The sequence below is a fragment of the Protopterus annectens genome, chromosome 3.part0 (genome assembly GCF_019279795.1).
Source record: "Protopterus annectens isolate FY-2018-M chromosome 3.part0, PAN1.0, whole genome shotgun sequence".
Taxonomy (NCBI): Eukaryota; Metazoa; Chordata; order Ceratodontiformes; family Protopteridae; genus Protopterus; species Protopterus annectens.
Window position 1 is genome coordinate 955,558,787 of NC_056731.1, and position 20,276 is coordinate 955,579,062.

The following is a 20,276-nucleotide window of genomic DNA, read 5'->3' on the forward strand; positions in this document are numbered from 1 at the left end:
GGAAAGCTACTGAACTTGTTAAGTGTCACTACTGTGGGGCACTATGGCAGGTCTTTGTATGTACATTGGAACAGAAAATCCCTGGGATTCAGAGAGATTCTCATTATGTGTGCTAATTGGCTAATGCGGCTTTGCTAATTAGCATGGTGCTGAGAATCTCAGGTCTTGAGACAAGGTAAGTTGCACTAAATGACACCTATTCAGCACCTGACTGCTGTGTTTCTGACCTGGACACTGCACTGTCAAGCCCGACTGCACTAGTCATCTCCTGTTACATAGTCATCTCCCAAAAAGCACATGTGCATGCACACACACACACACACACACACACACACACACACACACACACACACACACACACACACACACACACACACACAAGTACCCACGGAACCTGTCAATCACATACCTCCAGTCTTACATTAACACCCATGCAGCCTCATTCATGACCTTATAGATATACACACACACACACACACACACACACACACACACACACACACACACACACACACACACACATACACATACACACACACACACACACATGGTCAGCTCTATGATACCTACCTGCCATCACAGTACAAGATGTACCTGTTCTGATAGGAATGAATGGGCGTACTGCATCAAAAGCTGATATACTGTATTCCACTAAAAATGAATAACATATTTTCTATATTGTGAGTAAAAATGATTCAGCAGTTGCTCTGCCAAGTTATTTTGCTGCTGCCACCATATATGTGGTCATGTACATGGCTAACTTGCATTAACTGGTCCCCACAAACTTCTGTATTTACATGTGGCTTCCCCAGACAGTCCTCTTTCTGCACTACAGCCACTTCTCAACTAAAACCACAGTGGGCGAGCAGTCTATGAATCACTTTGATTTACCACCATGCACAGGGCAGCTAGCCTAGTACTTATGTATTTACTTCTCCTCCTGTCCACATTGTTCCCCCACTGTCCCTGAGAACATAGTTTCCTGTGAAGTCACCTTGAAACAAGTTTTAGAATCCCTGATAAAAGGTTGAAAATAATTCCATGGGACCAGACAATATACCAGGATGCACTTTCCTGTCTGAGCCTCTACTTAAACTGTTCAACCTCAGTCTATCTACAGGGTTTGCTCCTGATGCCTGGGAACAACTGCAGTGACCGCACCACACAAAGGTGGTCCTTCTACAGACCTGGGTAATTATATAGAAAAGCCATGGAACATATCATTGTAGAACGGGTTCCTATTAGATGACCAAAGATGCATTCTATCGAATGCGTCTTGGTCGAACTTAAAACAACGAAAAGGTAAAAAAGCAAAGTGGCTTCTAAGCAAATTCTTTCCCAGGGAAAGAATTCACTTGGCTGCTTCCGTTACTTTGCCGTTTTCAGCACTGTAGTGCAATCTTGGAGTTGGTATATTTAAGTAGGGGGGTGTGGGGGGTGAAGCCCCCCACTTTATGTATTCTTTCAATTTTTTTTTTTTTTTGGAACAATGTTTTTTTCCCTTGGGAATAAATCGCTGTTCTGAGCTTTCGAGATTGTAAGCTTTCACTTACATGGGGTCAATTATTCATCGTTCACTTTTTTAAGCATTCGATGATATAATATAGACCCTTGTAGAACTCATTTATGCAGACATAGGCAACCTGGTTGATCTAGATTCCAATCATTTCAGTTTTGTGATGGGGAGGTCTTGTCTTCTGAACATAGTAAGCTTCTTCAAAATGGCTACAGGGGCTGTGGACAGGGGTTATTCTATGAACATTGCTTACCTTGACCTGATCAAGGCTTTTAGCACTATCCTTCATGCTGGTATTATTGAAAAATTAGACAAGTTTAGTGTAAATCCCTATATTGTCCATTGATTTTCTGAATGGCTGTCCAATAGATCCCAAGTTGTGAAAATTGCTGGTTCCCTTTTTGAAAGTAAGATTGTAACTAGTGGTATACCAGGGAGATCAGTTCTAGGATCCCTCTTGCTTGACATTTATTCTGCAGACATCTAAGCCAATATCGAAGAAGGGTGGTTGACTAAGTTTGCTGATGTCTGAAAACTGGGCACTGTTATCCGCTCATTCATTGATACAAAACAACTCTAACAAGGGCTGAAATATGCCCATACATGGAGTATCAAAAACAGTCTCAATCTAAATGAAAGAAAAGTGCAGCATAGCAGCAATTCGCAGAAAAGTTGATTCCACCTCATATGTTATAAATGGTATTCCTCTTCAGACAGAGTACTTCAGTTCTTATGTAGATAACTTGCTCTCTCATTTGATCATCGTGTTTCCATCATATTCAGGAAATCCTTCTATCTGGCAAAGATGATTTCCAAGGAAATATCTTCAAGATCCAAACCAGTTATCATACCACTGTACTCCTCCCATATCAGACCCATCATTGAACACGATGTCCCCTGTGGTATGTACAAATCCTAGCATATCATTCAGTTAGAAAGGCTTCAAAGATTTCTAACCAAAAGGATTAAAGTTCTTAAATCTATTAACTACTCCAACAGATTAGCATGACTCTTCTTTTAGTCATCAGCTTGTCGGTTGGTGTGAGGTGACCTATGCCTTGCTTTTTGAGCCATGAAAGATGCTGTCCTATTAAACTCCATTTCTTTGCAAAAGCAATGGCTCTAAAAACACCCAAACTAAGGACCTAAATCTACACCAGAAATAAACACTTGTTGGAGTGATGGGTTCTTAACTCAACATATTTCTAAAATGTGGTATAAGTTTCTACTAAAGATCAAACAAAGTTCTATTTTGGCTACATTTAGACTAATCTTGATGATTGGATGGGTAGGCACACATTTCCACCTGGATTATCATATATACCCCTCTCAGTTTTAACAGGTGAGCACTATTAAGTGCTTTTAAAATGTGTGCTTAAAGGTGTATTTGGCTAGGTATGTTCTTATGTTCCTATGTTAGCATCTGTAGCTTTACTTCCATTTCATCTTCTTCATGATGGCAGGTAAACATCAGTGCATCAATTTATTCCAGTTACATCTAGGGAACATAAACTTAAGCAGGCCTAGCAACCCAGGGGGTGTGAACATTACCTCTAGATGATGGTCAGTGTTAAAGTGATACCCCAACTGAATGTGCAAAAATGGGAAAAAGAGGGTTATGGATGGATAGATGGAAGGATGGATGGATGGAGCCATGAAACATCAACTTAGATACTCATTATCATTCAGTGAAATTTCTTCATATGCACAGACATTTGACCCACCTGGATCTTTTCACTGATTCATTGATTCCCCATCATTACTGTCTCCTTTCTTAAAGCCCCCACCATGGCTTCTGTCACATTTAACTTAAAAATACATTTAAAGTCATTCAATTAGTATGCCATTCAATTAAAGTAAAGGCTGTTGGCCTGCCACTTTGTTGAATGACATCATCTATTTCCTCCTTACCTATTAACTTTATTTATTTCCTGTCTGTACTTTAGAAAAGTATGTAATTGTGTGTATATAGCATTAAACATATATCTATACTGTTATAATACAAAATAACAATTTCATTGTAATTACACTTTTTTCTGTATATTTGGAGCTTTTCTCCCTGGACCTCCGCTGAAAATGGACATGTATCCAGTGCGACTTTCCCAGTTAACAAATGTAAAGTAAAATAAATAAATAAAATAAATCATTAAATTGCTTTAAAGTCACCCAAGAGGTGGAGGAACATCACTTACTGCATTTACACCCACCTGCCAATCAACATTAAAATACCCAGTGAAAGCACCCGAGGTGCTTTCAAATGCTGGCATAGAGGAACACTCCACCCCACCCAATTATTATTTCAATTTATCAATCAGGTAGCTTTTCATACCTTACCATTAAGGGAGACACTTCTTATATCAGCCCACATTAACACGTTCTACTCAACAAAGGATGCTCCTTTGCCTTGTCACTCATCTATGGTACCCAGTTTTCCATTCTACTCAGGTGAAGGCATCTTTCTGCCTCATCACTCACCTGCATTTAGCCATTTTCTCTCCATTCCTAAACATTTTTTTTTTTTTTTTTTTTTTTTTTTGGGGGGGGGCATCAACCACACTCCTCACCTTTTTATGATGACTTAAGCCCTTCTCCAGGCCACCTTACCCTTGAGAAATAATAGTATCCTGTTCTTCCTTTTTAGGAAAACACCCTCAACAACACTAAGGAGACTAGCTGTCTCTGGCCCTACTCCCCAACCATTTTTTTCATTCCTCTGTTCAATGGTCAAACATGCAGAGTTTACTACACTACCCTCATTTGAGATTCTGCAGTAGCAGACATATGACAAGAATGTATAAGTCCACATGCATGTGCGTCAGATGGAATTCCCTTCCTCCATACTTGCAGACCATGAAACTCCCCTTCAGACCTCTTTAAACACAGTTTTATTAATGAACCTCCTGGCCTTCTTCATCCCAACATGTTTTTCTGGAAGATGCCAGAATAATTTTGGAATTAAATTGTCCATACCAATGTCACTGTAGGAGATGCTTGCTTCAGTTGCAATGAGTCACATTACTGTCATTGTCAGCCCCAAATTATTACCCCCAAATGAATACAATTGATGTCCAGCTTTATTAAAGACTTTATCAACTGAGGCATTAAAGGCAGTAATTGCTTCCACTTACCCTGCATATGCCATCCATCCCCACTCTCCCTGTATACTACATTCTGAATTATTGAACAAATGTGTCTCCCATTGGCTCTTTTAGCTATGCTTCTTAGCCCAAAAGTGTAAACAAGTTTGTTAAAATCAGCACCATTTCTGCCAACTAGGTAAGCAACAGTGTTAGTATGTGTTCTGCATTAGTGATCACTAATCCTTCACTTCCTCCATATTTCCATTTTCAGGAGTACCCCTCACTCCACTTTTTTATTGTAAGATCTGTCTGCTGCAGATTGTCATCTGCCACTTCGTTGAATAATGACCATATAGGTCCTACATTGTGCTAGGTATATGGCTCTACCTATTCTAAATGAATGGACTAAGATCACTCTGGATTGACTGGCACATAAGTAAAGGATATTTGAATAACTGCATCAGACTGCATAATTTGCCATGCCTGTTTTGTTGGGTAGGTAATACAGTGTGGTTCACCCCAGATCCTCTCTGGTGGGCATCATTAAGGTACTGGTCCACCTTACTAGACAAAGTAATGTAAGCTCTTGTCCCTCTGCAACTGCTGACCTTTTCTGTTTAGGCCTGTTTTGTTGATTTTCTTGCTCAGTTGACTATCCTGTCCCATAAAACGATAATAGTACACCAAACCAAGTAGAAGATAGCCTCTCTGAGCCCACTCTCTAGCTGTGTAATCAGCCTAAATGCTTCCCGTTAAAGAAAGGTTACCGACCTTGCTATGGTTTGCTAGCCTTTGTTATGTGCCGATGTGACATGTAACCATGAAGAAGTCGAGGGAGTATTCACAAACTATATTTCATAGGACATACAAAGTATGGTACTGAAAAGTTATTTATTTATTTAATTTATGTTTGGTAGCCAAACAGGTGTATTGGTGTGTTATATGAGTGGATAAAAAGTCTACATCTAGGTGTCATGCTGTAGTTGTTCTTCTTTTGTTGTAATCCAGACTGCGTACGCTCACAGTGGAAAAGATACAAGATGCACACATCCTTAAATTTCTTTATTAGGTTTGGTGATGTCTAGTGTAGTCTGCTGCATTGCAAAAAATGAGGAACAGAATGAATGGGTCAATTATGTCTATTAGTCACTGACAGGCAGTGCAAGCTTCTCTAAAGACGGAGTAGAGAAAAATAGTTTATTAAAATGCTGCCTGAGGTAGGCAGGTGAATAAATGGCTACCTGTTGCATAAGTACTGTTCATTTCACCTCTGGAGAAGCAAATGGCAACTACTGATATGTTACTGAGGAGAGGAGGATGGAAATATCTGCCATGATGGGGGATATTGCAGGGTAACTCATTCTGTTAGGAAAAGCCAATAATACTGAATGCTGGTAGGGAGGACAGGAACTAAAACCTGTTTATTGACAACAGGAGAAAAGGATACAGGATATTCAGATCAGCATCAGAGTATGCAGGGTGTAGCATGAGCTACCATGGCTGCCATGGATAGACAAATGCAGTAAAGGCTACTATTTTCAGTGGTTGAAATGTTGCAGCCATTTTAAGATGTGTGAAGTAGGGTGCAGGTACTACATACTTCTGGGACAGTGAAGAGGAAGATGGTCTGGATACAACATGTGGCTTGAGTGGATGTTAGCTGACTGGGTACAACTTTGTGATGGTGCTATATGGAGGCATGCTGATGGTTAAAGAACTGTATCTGGAAAAAGTTTATGCATACTCTGCCAGACTTAATATCAGCAGTAGTGATGCTCTGTAAATCAAATACCACCTTCTGCTATGTATACTTTGAAATACATTGCCACTCATTTTGTCTTGATGTAATAGAGAGATGCAGAAGCTAAGCAATACTCAATGGTGGTGGGGCTCCTGAAACTTAGATTTTCCAAGACATTATGCACAAGTCTGAAGTAGGAGACTTTTGCTATGTATAAAGTGAGGAATATTTTTATCTGAGGTGTTTCAAAGAAGCAGCTGTATCACCAAATCTAAATTATATATGGACCATTGCTCTGTGCTTAAATTGGTTCAAAAAAGAAGCATTTAACCAGGCTTATATATATATATATATAGTTTTTTTGGAAGCTTTGGAGAGCAGACACTTGCATGCAGAATAGACAAAAGCATTACCATACAGTTTTTTCATTCAGTGGTTTCCTTGTTTTTATATTCTGGACATCATTAACTGTTTTGCACAACCTGTAGTGTCCTCAGCAGGCTCATGATGGAGTTTCATTTTCAGCACTGCAGACACCAAAGCATGTATTGCTAAGACTCTGCATTGGTCTTGGTCGTAACAGGGGATTTAAGCTCAACATGTCTGCTGGATACTATATAGGAGCAGCATGATGTTCTCACTTTCCATATCCCTGCCTCTGTGGCTTTACATTTGCACAAATCTAGCCATCAAATTCAATAATGTCTATAGCTGCCTTTCTGTTTAATTTCTCCAAGTGTGTAGGTATTCTTAATACCATGACCAGAATGTTGTTGTTTGACTTTCGGCTTTTTCCCAGTAAGGGGTCGCACCAGTGGAACTCCGGTCCGCTAATGATTGGTAGTAGATATTTACAAAACGCCGAGGTGCCAGCTTGATTCCCAACCTTCAACGAAGGCACGCCCATTTACGCACACATGTCTTTCAAACACTACCCAACCATGGGGAGGACATGCAGATTCTACAGAGAAGGCACTCCCAAGCCAAGCCGAGAATCAAATGGGAGAACCTCTTGCTGTGAGGTAACAATGCTACCGCCTTACCACCGCAAAATAATACCATGACCAGAATGTAAAAAGTCACGGCATAATTCTAGTTCATGAAATCAATTTTGCTTCACTCTTTGATGTTTATCAAAAACAGAATCCTTACTACTATACTGAAAATAACAATACTCAATACAAAATCCTAAAATGTCAACATATTGGGGTAGGAGGTTGGCATAAGGGTTAAGGTACTTATCTTAAAGACACAAGGTGCCTGGATTGATTCTCTCCTGGTGTAACTGGCTAGGCTTAAAATGGCCTATAAGGGCAGTTAGTGTAGTATGACCCTAATGAAAATTTATAATGTTGCACTCAAAATACTTAATAATAACAATCACATGCTACATACATATGCTGCACCAATATACTGCTAGGAAACAAACAACATCATTCTCTTATAACTGAAACTCAGAAATGAGTACTAAAATAGCTACTGCTTCAAGTGTGACAAGTCCATCTCTCTACAAACGTAGGGCAGTAGATATTTTGCTTTTGACATTTCAATATTATACATTCAGTGTAATGCATTTCAGTATATTGCTTTTCAGTAACTTCACATAGGCCTGTTTGCAAACTGTGCCAATTATATTGAACAGCACAAGATCTTTGAAAAGAGAGTAACATCCGAAGAGTGTGAAAGCTAAAAAGGTATTTTCATGCTGTTGATCACAGCCTTTTCTTAACTTGCTATAATTTCTGTAGGCAATCATATAAGATTTCAGGTACATCAAAGTGTTTTTTAGAAAATATGTTTTAGCTTGTCACTGACTTTGTGTAGCAGGCCCATGACCAGCTGCATCAGTCTTTAGTCAGAATCATAGTTTTGCACTGCTGTGAAAGAAATACAGTTGTTTTCAAACATGGATTTGAAATGTCCCATTTGTGGTCATTAGGGACACTGCTGCACATAAAATAGGCTGTTCAGTTGCCAACTTGGTGATGCCTTTACAGCTTCGCTTAGTCTCCATGAAAAAAGAAAGTGCTTTCACAGTGGGAAATGTGTCTTGTTTAAATCCTTCATCATAGAGAATGCAGTGGTTAGCTGTATAGATCCTATCCAATACGTGTCGTACATGCAACATAGGATAAAATTATTTAGGATGGTGGAGTGACCAGCATATGCCATGATCATCCTTAAGAGTCTCTTGAACTACATTATCTGAGCTGGTGAGGTTGCTGCCTTGAAATGCTTGCAGGGTCCTCTTTGATTTCCAGTGCTGCTAGTACTATAGTTTCAACCATGGTTAGCAGTAACTAGCTCCCTGCCTTGTGTGTGGCTCAGTTATTTATGCATAAGTATATTAGTCTGTTTATTTGTTTGTTTGTTATTTTATTGTTTGTTAACCAGATTAGTCTCTAACGTTTTTGCCTTATTTTCTGATGAGACCTGATGTGACATGCATAATAGATTTGGGGAAGTCTGGTCAGGAAACTAGGGAAATTCTCATTCATTTTCTTTGATGAATACCATGAGAGATCTTTTACTTCCACCTGATTTACCAGCAAAGGCAGGTGGGGCTTTGGTTTATCATCTTTTCCAAAGGAGGACACAATCAGGGATGTGACATCAGTGCACTGAAAATCAGTCATGATATTCCTCCTATTTCTGGAGATAAATCTACACATTTTAACTGTGCAGTGGAGGAGTACAGAATCCATAAAAAAATACCAGTCCTTAACATATGAAGAAATTAGCACTGAAATCATGAGGATGTATGACAGAACACTTAACTATCTTAAGGTACTGTGTCCAAGTATATGCACACTTTCAAACATACAGGGGGAGATTGAGAGAGAGAGAAAGCAATGAAAATAAGTGGGCCAGATTTGGAAATATGTGTTAAAAGACTCATAGCAGATGTAAAACAATATTGTTTTTCATGCAAAGGTTATCAAAGATTAGAACATCCTTCATATGGAAGTGGAAACCAGAAAACATAAAGGGAACACAATACTTGTTGCAGATATAAGGCAGTTGTTTCATCAGGCTGAAGAGAAAGAAAGGAAACATCAGCTCTGCATCTATCCATAATGTAGTGACATGGGCAAATTAAGGCACCAGACAGCAATTTCCTGCTATCAGAATATATTTACAATACATGCAGCTGCTTCAATTAAGAGGGGCTTGATTATGGTGCAAGATTTCGACTGTGTCTTTACTGGAATGAAAATGGTGAGATGTCCTGGCAAACGCAACTGAACTACATGACCCCCCTTGACTACCAGAGGTGAGAAGAATTCAGGAAAATTAGTTAGGATGTAGTGCATAAAGAGGAATGGAACGGTATCCTCTTGCTCAAGCTGTGGTTATTTGTGAATGCAAGGCTTTGTGTAAACAAGTGAAACAGATCATCTATAGATACATAGCAAGCTGCGTGTGTTCAGCTGCTTTCCTGTCATTTCTATCAATGCATTCAGTTGTGGTTCTCCATGTAACACTCTTCTTCATGTACCTATATCCCTTGATGAGTATCCAGCCAACCTTTAATTCAAAACTACATTCCCAGGACAGGAGAGATGATGGCTCTAAATTATGATCCCCATTTACTGTTTATCTTACTCTGATTGCATTTATTTAGCAGAAAACTGTATCTATTCCCTAGTGGCATGGACCAAATATCCATCTAGATAGATAAATTGGTACTGACATTTCACCTATTCTGTGGCATAGAGGGATAAAGTCAAGGGTGTGACCCAGACAACTTGAGATTGATAAGCAACTTAGGTAAATTAAAGATCTGGGATAGAGTGGGTGAAAAATACATGACTTACATTGAAATGTTTGCCAGGGAGAGAGGGTTGTGGTAGTTCACCTCTTCATATGATCTGGTGTTCCAGAGGAATAGAGTAGGCTGCTCTTCTGAGAACAGGACCTGGTGGGGGAGTACATAGTACATAGTCTATCTTAGCTGGTGCTGTAACACTAATGGAAGCATGCCAGGGAGTGCTCATGCCTCCATTATAGCAGCAAACATGGAGTCTCTGATGTGATGTAAGAACCAGTGTCACTACCTGGGGTGAGATTCAGATGCAGAAATAAAATGAAATGCTCTAAAAGTTGCTAGGATGACCTCACCTCTCAGGGAACAAATGGGCTAGGAATAGCTCTTGCCCTGTGAGGAATGAATGAGTCAGTAATCATTTGAAATATTGGGACCAGAATGAGCAAGTCACAAAATGCAGAGACTGAATGGCTGAAAAAAACTGACTTGCATATACCAAGTACAAGATGCCCATTTTTCAGAATATTTTCTTTTGTTTGAGGTATGGCAATCTCATAGTTTGCATATATAAGTTTAGGGGGTATGTGGGTCTGACCTCCCATATTAGGGGGTACAGGAGTACTTGTTCCCTTACATAAAACAAGTTTAAAGAAGGAGAGAAATGCTCAAGATTCATTCTTTTCTGTAATTTTCTGTATTTTTTGGGTCTGTTGGTACTTTGCTTTACTAGTGCCAATATTTCAATAGGGAGCCAAATGACTCCATGCATCATGGGGAGATGATGGTTGGCAGGGAGCACGTTGTCAAAAAATGGCTGTGATTTGGAAGTTGCATTTAATTATTTCAGAATGCAGAGGAGGAATAGCTGCAAACATCTTCCCATATTCTCTGCTTCCCACTGCAAAAGTCATATTGAAGGCTAACCTGACAGAAATACTGTCCTAGTTAATGTACAAGGCCTTATAATGGACCATCAGCATGTCTCAAGCAGAATCATTCATTGGATGCTACTTTGGTCAAATCAAAGGACAATATTCCCAGAATGGTGCAGATTTGGGACAAGATTTAATACCATGACTTGCATTACCTAATTTCAAGGCCCAGGTTTTAACATACTGACCATTACATTGATGAGTGCCTCTCTTTCTATGTGAATGAAAAAAGACAAATCTTGATAATATGCTCTCTTTTTCTCTCATAAAATGCATTGGTCTGCAGATGCACTCCCTGTGCTTTCTATTCAGACCAGTCATGTTCCTACAGTATGTGTTGAAAGTCCCAGGTGAGTTGAGCTAATAGCTACATATCTGAAGTACACAGATATGTAGACCAGACAGACCAACTGTCAACTTTTGCCATCACATTATGTAACCTATGTAAAATCCATTATACTGCTGTATGTATATGCCACTATTCTCTGTACCTCCTTCTCCTGTATTACTGCTAACAATGTGTACAAGCTTCTATGTGTATTCTGGAACTGTGACTAAGAGAGGTGAAAACAAAGGCTGTGACATTTGGCAGTCAAAAGGAGTGGACCAATAAAACTTTCCACTTTGGGATTATAAGCAGAGGCAACTCATTAGTTGAGGTTATGCACATCTGTACATAGGTAGGCATCACTTTAGACTGGGGCCTCATCTGTTCTGAGTACATTGTCAGCCTGAACAAGGAACTTGGAGTATCCATACTGTCAACAAATATTTTACTTAAGATTTAAAATTTTCAATAGGTGCAACCAGTTTCTGCCTATTATGTGACAAGGAGGATCAATGCTCTCTACTTTGTCCTTCAATGACCTACAAAGTCTTTATTCATGACATGGCATTTTTGCCTCTAGTATTCAGCCCAGGTAGCACAGTAATCTCACTTTAAGGGCCACCAATTGGCCATAAATAAGTACTTTCAACCCCGGAAGCACTGTAACTTCACTTTAAGGACCAACAATTGGCCATGAATAGGCACTTACAACTATGCAAGATATGCAGGCAACTTATTGTGTTCCTCGCTGTACATGACCATGCACTCCATACATGACCCTCTTAGGGTGCACACATCACCTGGTCTTTTAATGTTGTAATTTCCAGTAAGTACTCCAGTGACAGGTTCATTATCAGTGTATCTACACCTGGGTTCTGGTGCTCCCTGCTAACTCACCAGAAATAAGTCATTTTCCAAAACATGGCTTCCCCCTGTGTTGGCTTCACTTAACCTCATGTCTAATAAGGGCCTAGTCTGCTGAACTTTGCTGCCTTCTATCTGCACCTATAAATCCAACTTTAAAATTATCTTCAAGATATTCGTCACTGTCAAGAATCTTTTGCTACTTGTTTCTGGCAGTCAGTTGCTGCAATATTTGATTATACAAATTCTTAATGACTTAACTGCCAGGACAGCTTAAAACTGCCTGGCTATAAACAAGCCATTACTGATAATCAGTGGTGTAACATGCCAACATTTCTGAATACTTACAACTGGAGGTATGCTCGCTATAGTCTTTGATACAAATCATAGAGATGTCCTACTGAAATCACTCAGTTTATTATGTCAAAGTGTGACACACATTTTGTCATACAAATCAGTTATGGTTGTTGTTATTAATTTGCTGAACTGATATTAATACTGTAATATTTAGTTATATGAGTCAATCCTAAATTTAAATGAGGTACATAATATTGTTTCATTTCTGTTTTTAGCTTCCCACAGTTTTTATCAACTGCAGTTGAGAATTGTGTCAATTATAGCTGCCACTGACTCTTAACATGTTATACAGCCATATTTGTTGGTATAGAATGGGAAAAAAGTAATTCAAACTATATTTAATAATTAATTAAAAAAAAGGGAGCTAAAATCAGTCTCACATCCCATACAACTACTAATCAGTTCCAGTGGTGTCATAAGGGGGGCAAGTAACATCCTTTACAGAACAAATTTTATGGATTCAGATTTTGAAAAAGTTAATCAAAATCAAAATTTGAAATGCCATTTCAAAAATCTGGTGAACACTCTTAATAATAGTACCTTCTTTCCCTAATGAAAATATGAAATTAATTTATGCTTAATTATAACCGATGAATATGCTCAGAATGATATTTGATAGTACAATGGCTTTCATCCTCCCAAATAATCATTACAATTCAAAATGTGCACCTGCTTTACTGAACTCCCAAGAATTACACATAAAAGATCTTTAAACTCAAACTGACATCCTGGTTTGCAAATGCTCAGAACAACTAACTAAAAGCTAACTAGCTAACTAATCTATGATGTTCTGAACTGAACCATAAGACTACAACTATGCATATCATAAATCTAAACAAGTATACCTCAGTCAGAAAGGTGATTAAGCCTACAAGGTGCCAGTATCCTGCCTAATTTTGTAGTTAATCCTAACTATAATCCAGGAATTTTCAACTGTGTCTGATGCACGTGTGCAAAAGAAAAGCAAAAGAACGAAGTTACAACAATGCTGAAAAAGAAAACTTCAAATAGATTGCCTCATGAAGTTAAAATCACTATTCATTCTGGTGGAAAAAGCTTTATCTGGAAACTAAGTGATGCAGAAATATCTCCCACAGAGGTAATCAGTATCCTGTCATAAATTAAAACTGAGAAAAAAAAGCACATTCAGTAGTAAGTACAACACACACCCTAGTAAGATACCAAACATCATTATATTGGAGCCCAAATAACAGCAGTCCCCCTGACAGAATAACTAGCAAACATCAGGAATTCAAAAGTGCATGCAAAGTATATCCACACTGTGCCTTCATTCAGAATAATCATACTTAACAACTGGCCTAAGGAAAAAAAAGATACTTAAATGTCACTGATTCCTAGGAGGATAACTCTGATGCACAGTGCATTTTCTCATACTTCGCAATGCAGATTGCACAGGTCAACTCTTCCTCCTGAAAGCAAGGTTGTTTATCTTTATACAAGAAAAATGCACAAAAAAAGGATGCTCTCTGTCCACATCAGTCATTGAACTGCTGTGTCTATCCTGCACCCTGGAGCAGTTCTTGTTCCACTTCTGCTTTTAGAACAGGTAATTTAAAGTTTTATAGTGCAGAAGCTGGCAAATAAATAGTCTTGTTTGCAAGCTGTCTTTTATTCATTCATTCATTTTAACAGAGTGCACTAATTAAGAATTACGTCTTTCTTTTGTAAAGGTGTACATATTAAAGGTATGCCCCAGACTGCATTCACTTGTGATAAATAATATTTAGTCTGATGCATGGTTTCAGATTCATTGTTTTTTACTTACTTTCTTTGTAAAAATGTAGTAGAGATGAGAATGTTAATAAAAAAGGTATATGAGATGTAAAAAACTCCATATGCAGGATGTGAGATAACAAACCTTACTACTTCATTGAAAACCTAAACAATTCCAGTTGCATATTAGCTCGTCAACATTCTGCAAGTACTGATTCATCAAACTTAAATTAGTGGAAAATAACTTTCCTTTCAGTGACTTACAAAATGGTTTGTGGGGGAAGAACATCTCACCCCTAAACTGCATAACTACATGGTTAATGAGGGCAGTGCTTATAATCACTGAAAGCAATACTGACTTGATGACTCACCCCTCACAGAACTTTTTGTCAGTCAGTTGACAGGTTCCCAAAAGTGCCATCTTCTCAATTCAGTAGTTGCTTGTGCATATGCCAAGCTATGTTCAACACTTCTCTACTCTCTCAAATATAGAGAGTTTGATTAGTGGTATAGGTTCTGACAGAGGCGGGCAGTGGCAATGAAACAAAGTGTCTTATGTCAACCCTCCCATCCCATGGGAAGGGAATGGAGCAGCACACCTGGCCAGGTAATTCTCTGTGGTTGATCTGATGGTAGAATCCAGGACCACAAAGGAATGCTTCAGTTGCACATGAAGTCATGGACATTTACATCATGATCTCATAGTATGTGCCTTCCCTGTGGACCCCTTCAATGCAGTGGGCATGCACGGGACTGGCAAATATGTGTAAGGAGTAAAATAGCCCTAACAGATACCTAAATGAAAGTCTCCTGATTGTCTGTTACTCAGAAGGAATAAGCAGACTGCAAACAGCTCTCACCCAGCGGGAACACATGGGGCCAGTAGATCATGGGGATGTTGTTCTGACTGTTGGCAGACAGCAGGGATATATATATATATATATATATATATATATATATATATATATATATATATATATATACACATATATATCTTCAGTACTATATATTCTATTATGAGTCGTACAAGTGTTGCACTTAAAAAATAGTATGTTTCACATTTCTTTATATATTTTAATTATATGGTGCAGAATTAAATATTGTTTAATTATATTCATATTTCAATTGAAAATAAAACATTTTGCATTTGGAATGTCAAAATCTTTCTTGTTTGAAAAACATTACCAATTAAAATGTAATTTAGTATGGTGTTAGTTTTTCCTTTGAAAATGTCAGATTCCACAGCAGATTCCTTTAACGTGACTATTGTATGCACAGCTCCAATGAATTAATAAATCAAACATTAGCTGTCATTGCCCAAAAGAACATAGTTTGTAATTTTTTTTTTGAGCTGACAGATTTAAATAACTAGGTAGTAGCTCTCAAAAGACTGAATTGTATGGGTTTATATTAAAAAAATTAGTTCCAGTGATGAGTTCTGAGAATACCTGCAAAGCCAACCATTCTGAATGATGCAGCCTAACTCAGCACAGTTGACACTGTCATGTCTGTTATAAAGAAAACTTTTATTATGTTACAAACATGAAACCCCAAACCACTTCCTGCCAGTAATTTATCACCATGAAGTGAAAGTGGATCCAATGAATTACGTATCAAACCAGTGTATCTGTGATTAAAGTGCCAGCATGCCACATTTTACAACTAGCCTATGAAATCTGTACTTGTCTTTGGTAGTTTTAGTCTTAGCTTTTGCAGATATTCTATACAAGGCCAGTATTGTCCAGTTAGTCATACATTTTTCCAAGATACAGTGCAAGTTATGTGGCAATTACCCCCACTTGTTAACAGTACTGATAACCAAAAGAGTTTCAGAACAGAAGGTAGTATTGAAAAGCCTAGTTTCAAGCAACACACTGCTGATAAAAACAGTGAACTGTATAGGGGACAGTGCTAGATATCAAGGACTGACAATAGATAGCAGGACAAGAACTGTATGCCTATTCTGTTAACATGAAAGGACTTCATATAAAGTGAATTCCTGATAATTCAAGCTTTTGTTTACAATAGAGAGCCTAGATAATATCCCTAATAAAAAGTTGTGCCTTTACACATAGTACACTAGTGCAACTTTGGGTGTTTGCCATTCCACATATCATAAGTAAAGCAAATTGCTTCATAAGTTATGCTAAAATTCATTTTAATGTCATGCTGTGCAGGTTTAGAACCTTATGTGCTTATATATTATGTTACCTGCTTATAAAAATCTCTGCATTGGTTATCTAAAAACTTGATAGAAGGGAGATATTTGATAATTTACCACAGAGTGGACCTATCTGCTTGGAACTGAAAACTGCTGTGGCTGCCTTTCAGAGGCAGGCCATTATTTATTTATTTTTTGGCTTTTGTTTACCAGGATATTCCAATTGGGCACAAGTCCCATTTTCAGTGGAGGCCTAGGGAGAAAAGTTCCACATCAAATATATACCTACAATGAACAGCAATACAAGTTAAACATTTTAAGCATTACTGCGCTGGTAGTATTAAGTCAAACAGCAAAAATATTAATAATGTATTTTAGAATTTTTATTAGTTCATATAAGTCAAATGTCAACATGTGACAGCTGGCAATACAAGAGCAATGATAATGTATATAGGTTCAGTATATGTATACTGACATTAATGAGGAAAGATGTCACCAGAGCAAGAAGAGCAAATAAAGGAGAAGGTAGGGTATAAGCAGAAATAATCAAAAAAAGTGTGAGTACAAAAATTTGTGATAGCGGAGAGGTTGAGACGACAGTAGATAGATAAGGTGATGAGGTGGTAGTCATTATGATTGCCTTGCAGGCAAACTGGCATATAATCTGTGCCCATGGCCAAGAACAATGTAGGTATGTGCAAATATTATATGAGCACAGTACACATTCTACCATACTACTGATAAGTGGAAATAACACTTGTTTTCTAAGAAAAAAAATGTAATGCATGTTTTTGCATGTCAGGCTTCTCTCATTCCTAGAGGCCTACCAACTGTGCCTGCTTGGAAAAATGGAGCTTTACTATGACTAAGATTTTCTTGTCACCCATAAGTGTTATTTTAGAAGCAAAAGAGCAACTGCCACTGAAATTGAGACTAAGTAATGTTCCTTTTATGACCATGCAGCCCAATAAGTTCACGCCATGAACAATGGCAGTGACCAGTTATCATTTGCTTCCAGGATTATAGACAGAAATTTTCATTTTGTATTCTTAGTCTCATACTGTTACACCTTAAATCTGCTTAGCTTAGGTGTGCACAATTCTCCAGATCCTACCCTCACCACCCCCTAATGTGCTTAATAAATGTACACATAATTGTCAGTTGTTGTTCCTTAGGACTATATAAAACATTGTGCTCAGAAGAATATTTCTATCTCATAAGCAAGTTATGTACAAAGACAGATGTAGAATATAGAATATTCAGAAAAAATGTACTCAACTGATTATAAAGAATATACCTCACTGCAATATTGTTTGCTTCTGGTGCTGTTGAATCTAATCTTTGAGCCCATTTTTTTCACGTTTTATACAGCCTTCTCAATGTTACATATTTGTCTGTGCTGTGCTCATTATTTTCAGTTTCCTTCTTCTCCTGGACAAACCTGTATGTCTTGTAATAGTGTAGCTAGGGCAGGATGAGTGGGGTAACTACCCCTAGTACAAAGTGTTAGGGGGCATGATAGGACATCCATCATCCCTGTGGTTCTTTAGTGCAATACTGACTTTAAAAGCTAATACTGCATTTGCGGTCAAATCTGAGCACTATAGTATTCCTTATATGCAACACAATTTGCTACAGTTTAGAAGTAAAAAAGAAATCCTTTTTTTTAATGAAAACATGAGCACTATAATGTTTCATACAGGGTATAAACTGTACCAACTGCCTGCTTCTCTGAATATGGGATATTATCCTGGTCAGACTTTCTCGGTAAACAATAAACAATATCAAAATAAAGGAAAAACGTTTTTTTTTAAACTAAAATCTGGGCACTGTAGACCACCAGGCAGGCTGAGTATATAAAATGTAGCAACTGTTTGCCACATTTGTTGCAGCAAGCAGTTTGCTAAGGTTTCAAAGAAGACTATTTTTAACTAAAACCTGAGTGCTGTATTGTAGTAACAAGAAATGCTTTTGTATTTTTTTTTTACTGCAGTGTGAGGAAGGAGCATCAGGAAAGGTCACAGAAATAGGATATAAACGGCTGGGGTAGCAGGCAGGGTGTGTCATGCATATAACCAAGTAGATGTACCTGTAGAAGAGTAGACAAAATGGATTTTTATTTTTTTTACTCTTCAGTTGAAGAGCTGGTGGTAGGGGTTGAAGTCCTACAGTATGCAGGAAGAGGAAGTTCTGTTTTTTTTTTGTTGCTCTTCACTTGAAGAGATGAGGGGGTGGGGCTCTAGTTCATGGACTGGTACAGGGTGCTGGTTGAATCTGATTTGCTACTGATGTCATGTAAGCTTCCCAGGGTTCTTTTTGGTCCCTCTGAGTAGAATCATTCACAGTTTGTGATTCCTGAGTAGTAAAAGCTTGATTTACAGCTCAGGAACTTTATTTATTTATTTATTTATTTATTGACATTATTTTACTGGGAAAGTCTGACTGATCAACAACCAAACGTCAGTAGAAGCCCAGACAAAAAAAGCTCTGCAGAGTACAACATTGCAACAGTGGATCAGTATCACTCAGTAAAATATACAGTGGTGAAAGAATAATATAAACATTAAAAAATCTATAGAGGATATGCAAGGAAAATGTATTTTAAATATATATAATTATGAAAGAAAAAGAATGAAAATACACAAACTAAATGCAAAATGAGTATAAAAATGGTAGTATCGGTGACAGAAGATTAAGATTTTCCTTTGCAGAGTCACACAAGAGAGGAAATATTGAGTTGAGCATACTAAACAGTAATATGGTGAAGTAGCAGAGAGTTATAGGCCAATGCAGACCAATAGAGGAATCAGAAATACTGGTTTCAGAAAGATTAAATAAGGGAGTTAGCAAAATGAATATGAGGACATGGGAAAATAGACATTCCCCAAGATTTAATAAAATCCATGTAGACACCATGTAGAGTCTACTTGGAATGTTTCTGTGCTCTTGGTCATGGATACCCCTTGGCAGTGCACCATGCTTGTTTGTGAGGGACAGCTGAGGAACACAGTTATTGTATCAGTGTAGGGAGAGGTGTAGTGCTAACAGTGGCTGCAGATGAGTATGAGACTCCCTGCAATGTCCTTTGTGCTATTTTTATGTTTTTGTTTTCTCTGTTTTATTTAATTTTTTATTTATTTTTTTTTTTTTTACAAAAAAAGCATGTTTGCATGGTGTGGCACGGAGCCCAGCAATGCCAAGCTGTGCTCAGATATAAGATAGCCGACACCTTGCAGACATCTAAAAATAGAAACCAAATGTAATTAATTATTTATTTAACAGTGGGTTTCAGTGTGTCTAAGCATGTTTGTGCGGCTCAGCACTGCTTATAAGTAGCTCAGTGGTATATGTGAATGTATACCGGATTTCTTAATATCCCCATACCTAAAAGGGTAGAGTTATGGCTTCATGTGCAGTGGGTCCAGGGTTTGAATACAGGGAAGAGAAAACATGCATTTAATTTTGATATACATATTATTGATTTTTGTTATAAAAGATGGCTCTGCTGTGCTCTGCTAAGCCCTGTTCAACTATGCTTAGACCTGCTAAGAACCGCATAAACATGGTAATGGCTGCCAAAGTTTGTGCACTGCCCAGCTCTGCTTGGCTAGTTTGTGCACTGCTAAGCTCCACTAAGACTATGGTTCTATCAGATTTTGTGCTTCTCAGCTCACCTGTACTGGTTTGTTCAGTGCTAAGCGATGCAGCACTTTTTTGAATGTTGCCCAATGATGTGTAAGGGAGGGAAAACAGCCTATATTAAGCCCAATAGGCAGGAATACAGTTGAACCCAC